Genomic DNA, 8,491 nt, shown 5'->3' on the forward strand with positions numbered 1-8,491 from the left:
CCAAGAATTGGGTTTTGCTGGAATTTTGTTTCAGTCAGTGATATTTCTGGGGTTCATCAAGTCATTCTTAATATAAATGAAGCATTTTACATAGATTTCTTAACTTATTTTGGTTTGACTCAAGGGATGCTCCATTTGAAAGGTTTTTGAGCCTTGTTCCCTATTTTTCTGAGCAAGCTCCATGGGGCAGAGATCGTTTTCTTGCTGTATCTCCAGTGTTGAGACAGTTCTAGACCTATACTAGGTGCTTAACAAATATGCATTAAATACTGAATGAAATAAATGGATGTTGCTGTCAAGTGCTTATAACATATTACTGCTGGTTCTCCCCTAGTGAGGATTTACCAAATGCTGGAAAAATTCTGAGAAATTTTGATTTTAATAATGTTAGGCACTGGGAACAAAGCAGGATTTGTCTCTGAAAGGAATGAGCTACATGTCTACACAGAAAACTTTCCTGAATCAGGAATGGCAAGCTGACTTCTGAAGTGGATCCACTGTTTAACACTTAGCCTTGAAGAGATCATTTTAGTGACAGAGTTCAGAGGCAGAGTATTGACTGTGAACTTCCTAAGGTTCTGAGAGGCATAGGACTTCAGAGTCAGGCTTTGAGTGAAGTAGGGGATTAAACACTAGCGGTTCCTCCAAATCCCCCAAAGACTTTGTCAAACGGCCAACAAGAAAATGAGGAGAGAATGGAGAGTATGTCGTTCGTAGACCAGGTTTTGAGCTCTGTAGTAGCTCTCCTGCAAGCTTTAGGAATGGTGGTAAGATGGAAGGAGGTGTCTGGGGATGCCAGTACATAAAACAAAGTTAGATATCCTTTTCCTCCTAAATTGGTTTATTTACATTTTGTTGTTCAGAGGTGACGTAGCAATATGAAGGGGCCTGTAAATGCTCTCGGAAGAGGCTTTCCCCTCTTTTTTTTCTTTTTTGTTTTTGGTGTTCAGTCACTAAGTCCTGTCCTTTTCTCTTTGTGAGCCCATGGACTGCAGCATGCCAGGCTCCCCTGTCCTTCACTATCTGCCGGAGTTGGCTCAGATTCATGTCCATTGACTAAAAAGATATACAACAGGAGAGCTGTGAGTTAAATTTTATTTGGGGCAAAATGAAAACTTCAGCCCGGGAGACAGTACCTCAGATAGCTCTGAGAGCCTTCTCCAAAGAGGCAGTGGGAGGTCAGTGTAAGATTTTGGTGAAGGGAGAGTTCAATGAAATGAAACACTTACGTTCAAAAGGTTTTCTGCTAGTCACAAGGAGCTGATGTCACCATGAAGGGATTTAGTAATTTTCTAGCCATGAAGAGATACAAGGATTGGGGTCATGAAATCAGTTCCTGAAAATATCTAACTACCAAAAGAAATGTTCCCCCAGTTTCCTGGAGTACAGGGTGCCTCACCCTCCAGCCTGAATTCCCCTCAGGGAGTCTTGGAGGTCTGCAGCTGCAGCACAGAGGGTTCAGTCTCTGCAGAGGCAGATGGAAATGCTCTTGTTTTTGTTCAGTCGCTGGCAAATGCTCTTGGCAAGTGCCGATTTGTAGTTGACAGAGTGAGTGATACTACCTAACCAGCTCATCCTCTGATGCACTCTTCTCATTCTGCCTTCCATCTTTCCAGTGAGTTGGCTCTTTCCATCAGGTGGCCAAAGTACTGGAGCTTCAGCTTCAGCGTCACTCCTTTCAATGACTATTCAGGGTTGATTTTCTTCAGGATTGTCTGCTTTGATCTCCTTGCAGTCCAAGGGACTCTCAAGGGTCTTCTCCAGCACCACAGTTCAAAAGCATCAATTCTTTGGTGTTCAGCCTTCTTCATGGTCCAACTCTCACATCTGTATGTGACTGCAGGAAAAACCATAGCTTTGACTGTATGGACCTCTGTCAGAAAAGTGATATCTCTGTTTTTAATAGGCTGTCTAGGTTTGTCATAAGTTTACTTTCAAGGAGCAAGCATCTTTTAATTTCATGGCTGCAGTCACTATCTGCAGTGATTTTGGAGCCCATTTGGAGCCCACAAAAATGAAGTCCATCACTGTTTCCATTTTTTCCCCATGTATTTGCCATGAAGTGATGGAACCAGTTGCCATCATCTTAGTTTTTTGAATGTTGAGTTTTAAGCCAGCTTTTTCACTCTCCTCTTTCACTCTCAACAAGAGGCTCTTTAGTTCCTTTTCACTTTCTGCCGTTAGCATGGTATCATCTGATATCTGAGGTTATCGATGTTTCTTCCAGCAATCTTGATTCCAGCTTGTGATAATATCCAGCCTGGCATTTTGGATAAGGAAGTCTGCATATAAGTTAAAAATAGTTCAGTTGGTAAAGAATCCACCTGCAATGTAGGAGACCCCAGTTCGATTCCTGGGTTGGGAAGAGTCCCTGGAGAAGGGAAAGGCTACCAACTCCAGTATTCTGGCCTGGAGAATTTCCTGGATTGTGTAGCCCATGGGGTCACAAAGAGTTGGACGCGCCTGAGCACCTTTCACTTTCACCTTCAAACAGGGTGACTGTATACAGCCTTGTCGTTCTCCTTTCCCAACTTTGAACCAGTATATTTTTCCTTTTCTGGTTCTAACTGTTGCTTCTTTACCCACACACAGGTTTTTCAGGACACAGGTAAAGTGGTCTTGTAGATTCCCATTTCTTTAAGAATATTCCACAGTTTGTTGTGATCCACAGAGTCACAGACTTTAGTCAATGAAAGAGAAGTAGATGTTTTTCTGGAATTCCTTTACTTTCTCTGTGATCAAATGGATGTTGACAATTTGATCTCTGGTTCCTCTGCCTTTTCTAAACCCAGCTTGTACATCTGGAAATCCTTGATTCACATACTGCTGAAGCATAACTTGAAAGATTTTGAGCATTACGCCACTAGCATGTGAAATAAGTGCAATTGTGTGGTAGTGTGAATGTCCTTTGACATTCCCCTTCTTTGGGATTGGAATGAAAACTAACCTTTTTCCAGTCCTGTGGTCACTGCTGCCTTTTCCAAATTTGCTGACATACTGAGTGCAGCACTTTAACAGCATCATCTTTTAGGATTTTAAATAGCTCAGCTGGAATTCCATCACCTCCACTAGCTTTGTTCATAGAAATGCTTCCTAAGGCCCCCTTGACTTCACACTCCAGGATATCTGGCTGTAGGTGAGTGACCACACCATCGTGGTTACACAGATCATTAAGACCTTTTTTGTATAGTTCTTCGTATCTGTGAAAACTTAAGAGAGAACAATAACTAACCACCATTAAATGTGAAGTAGCTCTTCGTGAGTCCACGGACTGCAGCCGCCAGGCCCCTCTGCCCGTGGGGATCCTCCCGGCAGGAGCACTGGAGCGGGGCACCGCCGCCGTTCTGATACTGGTCCTGGGACCTCAGCCCCCTCTGCTCGGCCCTCGTAGGCACCTGCCAGTCACTTGACCTTCTTACCTCTCTGTGACCTCACGATACTGTGGCTCCTTCACTGCCGAGCCACACCCAACACAGGGATCCAGAACCCAGCCAGGCACAGAGCGGAGGGCATTTCTCAGGAGGACCACGACCTCACTGTGTTTCCTCTTGGCTTTTGAAAGCTTCACACTGTAAATATTACAAGTAGGACTGCAAAGATAAAATCTTCTATTCCTTCCTCGTTATAGTGGTGGAGACAGTACATTTAAACATCATAGACTTAAACTAACTTACAACTCACACTTAACTGTACAAAAAGTCAAGCAAAACAAAACAAAATTAGAATGCTAACTTAGGAATAGCTTTCTAAACCAGTTGTTCCAGTCCCTGCTTTTCAGATGAAAAATGTAAGGCCAGGGTTGAAAAGAATTGCTCAATAATGCAAGTTAGGCTATATAATATTTTAGAAATTGTTAATATATACAGTATTTCCCAGAGATAGCTGATATAATAGTAAAAAATCTCACAGATTCCTGCAGTTACAAAGTCTCAGGTATCAGATATTTGTTAATCTAATTGTTCACCGACCTATTCCATCATGAGGGGGAAAAAACCAGAACTTTTTTCTTGTGATAGAGACTTTTCATTCTAAGAAAGTTGTATTTCCATACATTTAATTTCTAGGTCCTTTATATGTTACTTCTTCAGAAACCCAAGAATGAATAGAGATTATTAAAGTTTCAACTAAGAACCACTGAGCATCTTTTCATGTATTCATGGACTACTTGCCTTTCTTTTTTGAGTTACCTGCTTGCATGTCATTTACCCATAATTTAGGAGGTTGGAGGAGGACTGGTATTTGAATAATTAATTCCTTAAAGAAGCCAGTTATCCTTTGTTTGCAATATAGTTTCCTTTTTTTTTGGTCACAGTTTGTCAGTTGACTTTGCTTATGCTAGTTTTTTTTTCTAGATTGCATAATTTCAAACTGAAATTCAAGTTGGTGTCCAGTTCACTCTTTATATTTATCAAGGTAAATATGGCAGAATATATTCTAAAAGTAACTATTAAAACCCAGAATTATACAGAAGTTAGCAGTAGTCATACATGGATCTATTGTTAAATATTCAGAAATATCCTGACATTTTCTAGAGGTCATTAGCAAGTCTCATAATATCACACCATATAAATTTTAGATTTAGAAAAATGTGGACCAGGTGAGACTCTAGGGCCTCTTATTTAGAAAGTATCAAAACATGTTTGCTAATTTGATGAATTCTTAAGTCATGCTTTCTTAATTTAGTTTCTTCTGAATCCTTTAAAAGTAAGCTAGCTAATTTTATAATAAAAATTATTCTTTTATTTAAATATTCATGGTTTTTATATAGAATGTAATACAAAGTACTTTTGAGCTAGAGTTTCAGAAATATTAACTTCCTCATTTTCTTTCAGATATTTCTTTGACTCGCCTCTCTGTAATCATTTAATGCCTTTTTACTAAACAGAAATTAATTTTTTCCTAGAGAAAGTGAAAACTGGCACAGCATAAACCTTACTCAGATCTATCTATATGGATTGGGTTCTCCTCTATAAAAGAAAAAGAAAGTATTTAACAAGAAAGATACCTGTGTTTATAAAGAAATATATCTGAAGAAAGATGAGCAGAAAATGAATTAAAATATGAACAGTGGTTATCACTAGGTAATATATTTATAGGTAACTAATCAGATTTTCATATCTTCCTCCTGCGTTTTCCAAATTCTCTTCCATGAGCCCATTCCATGTTATAAATATTTAAATATAAGAAAGAAAAGTGACAAGCATGTAAACAGAAATCCTCAGTGATGTCTCCTTTCTCTAAGTAACTGAGACTGCTTATACATCCAGAGCGTAGTTTTCCCCTGACTAGATAATGTGTGCTTTCAACAGGAGAGAGGAGCGGGAGGAGTGGCCGGAGACCAGACTGAGAGGAGGAAGCTTCAGGACGTGCTGGGAGGGCTTCCGCAGCCTCAGGATCCCGTGTGTGGACCTCTGTGTGCTCGGTCACTGCTAAGGTTTTAGGAATTGCAGGTCTTCTTCTGTTGAGAATAACTGGCTCCTTGTCAGTGTTTTCTTTCGAGAAGTTCTCAACTGTATAGTGCTTTGTCAAGGAAGGGCACCGAAATCCCAAGCCCCTTTATTTAGATGACAGCATGGTTGACAACTGACCTACCCCAGAATTCACATGCTGATAATCATGATGTGAGCATCATAAATAATAAGTTCAAAGGAAGTGTTTGTTGCCCTCTGTGGTTGCTATGTTGGGAACAAGAAAGTATTGCATAATACTGAGGAGATAAGTGAGAGGAAAGAGTAACTTGACCTTTCCTCTTGCTTCTTTTGTCAAAGCAAAGTGTCCTCCAAGTTGAGTAACTAAAAAGAGCCTCATTCTAGAACACATCCAGGTCCCTATTAACACAAAATATATTTTCTTGTCTCTTTCTCTGGATGATGGTTTTGTTAGAGGAAATAAACAGAACTGGTAGTTCGCAGGAGGGTCAGCTTCAGAGAGCATGTCCTCCTTTCCCGCTCACAGTCAGGACTGAAAGAAGTTATTGTATAATCCAAGATATCAGAATGCTCTCTTGGCCGTGCTGGTACCTGGCTCTGGTTTTGTAAGGCCAGGAACATTGTCCTTCCACCAACAGACACCCATGATGAGGCCTGTCAGTTTATCTGGCATCCCCAGTTACTACTGGTTGCTCATCATTGTCCTGCTTCATAAGACTTTCCAGCCTCATGAGTTACCTGCATCATCACTGAGTATTCTCATGGCCTTCAAACACAGCTGTGTCTTTGCAGTCTGCTTCTTCAATGTATTGCCGTCTCTGTCCCTGCACCTGGCCTGGGTGCACAGGTGTTAAGCTTGGTAGAGACTCTGACTTCATGTCTATGATACGTTACCACAAATAGTTAACCTTGCTCCTTTGGAAGACTGTGACCAAGACTGAAAGCTTAAAAGGAAACATTTTGAGAAAATTTTTATTAAAAGTAGTCAACATGAAAAAAAAAAAAGTAGTCAACATGCACAATTTGAGATGTACCTTGGTATAAAAGAATGTTTTCAAAATGTTGAGGATAAGTGAAATTTTGGTAAGTTCATTTTCAAATGCTTACTGTATACTTCTTGTTTGACTAAGTCTATATTCAGAAATGTGGAGACAATTAAAAAAGTGATCCTTACACATAAGTTAATTTAGTATGGGAAAGGAAATACATAAGCACAAAGTTTGGTACATTATAGTTAACTACTGAGTAAAGAATGAATCACGAGCAAGCAAATGAATGTAATACCATTGCTAGGTAAAAAAGACATGAAATACCAAATACTATGAGATGTGTTCAGATAAATTTTAGGGGAAATGATGAGGGAATGTTTTTCATTCAGTGAAAAAAATATACAGTCAATATAATCTCAAGTTATAACCTTGCAAATGTAAAATATAAAAGAAGCCTAAAAATACTAACTACTGCTTGGAGGCTCTTATAGGCAATTTTAATATTCTTCATATTTTTCTGTATTTACATGCTTTTGATAATGAGTGTATATTACTTTTACAGAAAATAGGTTATTTTAAAATGGTGTAGAAAGTAAGTGCTTTGAGTTCCAAAGAAAGACATCACTTTGCACTGGAGTTGTTTGGGAGAGTAAGTGAATTCTGAGCTGGTTATGCAATTTAGATATAAGAAAGATGAAACATGTTTTAGACAGGCAACCTGGCAGGAATGAGACCAAATCCAATGATGTTTTTAGATCGCTTATGGAATGTTTTTTTCATTGAACACTTGAAAATACAATATTGCTTCTGGGTCTGCTCTGTTTACATTTGGTGACAACATGGCTGCCTATGGAACAGTTTTGCACAACTTTTCCATCCTAGCATCTCAAAATCAAGAATCCCTTAGAAGAGATGGAGTGGCCCTCATAGTCAACAAGAGTCCAAAATGCAGTATTTGGGTGCAATCTCAAAAATGACAGAATGATCTCTGTTTATTTCCAAGGCAAACTATTCAATATCACAGTAATCCACATCTATGCCCCAACCAGTAATGCTGAAGAAGCAGAAGTTGAAGACTTCAATGAAGTCTGCGGAGACCTACAGGACCTTCTAGAACTAACACCCAAAAAAGATGTCATTTTCATTATAGGAGACTGGAATGCAAAAGTAGGAAGTCAAGAGATACCTGGAGTAACAGGCAAATTTGGCCTTGGAGTACAAAATGAAGCAGGGCAAAGGCTAACAGAGTTTTGTCAAGAGAATACACTGGTCATAGCAAACACCCTCTTCCAGCAACACAAAAGTGTCAGGGAATGCCTGGGAAACAAAAATAGGCCTAAGAAAAAACCTTAAGTTAACTCTTATCATGTCCTTGGGATACACAGCCCACTCTATCTAGGACTCCAGCCATTAACAAATTGGTGGAGCTGAAAATAAATAAATAAAACAAAAGGATATTTTAAATTTCAAATGGAGAACTATGCCTATGTATCTAAAATTATCTATGTCTCAATGTATGTCTTTGTTTTTAGATAGTGTGGAATTAATGAGCTCTATTTAGATTCAGCTTTACATGAACTGAAGGGTATTCAATGTTGGGTATAATGTTTATTTAAATGTGAATGTGATTTAAATATAATTATTTGTTAATCTAGTTGGGACATGTCTTGAGTCATTAACATTATATAATACTTTTATTATGCCTTGGTTTAAAGTAAACTAAGTTTGTCAACAAAAGGGTAACTCTTTATATATGTATATATACACAAATATATAGATGAGATAAAAACTTTTAGATAAGCTCTATTAGAAATAATTGTATTTTTGATAGAATGATCTATTATCTATAATCTGGAGCCATCTCTTGGGATTGGAGTGACTTAGGTTTCTAGAGTTGTGCTGAACTAAGTAGTAGAAGTTTCTGAATGGCTGGGTCATGTCCAAATGAAGTAAGATTTTGAAACGTTAATTGCTGAACATTGGCTTACTCTTAAAAGGGGTTTTTCTTGCAGAAGAGCTGAAGAGATTTTGAGCTGTTAATGAATATAAATATATATTTATATATGAATGGAT

This window comes from Cervus elaphus, chromosome 14 (assembly GCF_910594005.1).
Source record: "Cervus elaphus chromosome 14, mCerEla1.1, whole genome shotgun sequence".
Taxonomy (NCBI): domain Eukaryota; kingdom Metazoa; phylum Chordata; class Mammalia; order Artiodactyla; family Cervidae; genus Cervus; species Cervus elaphus.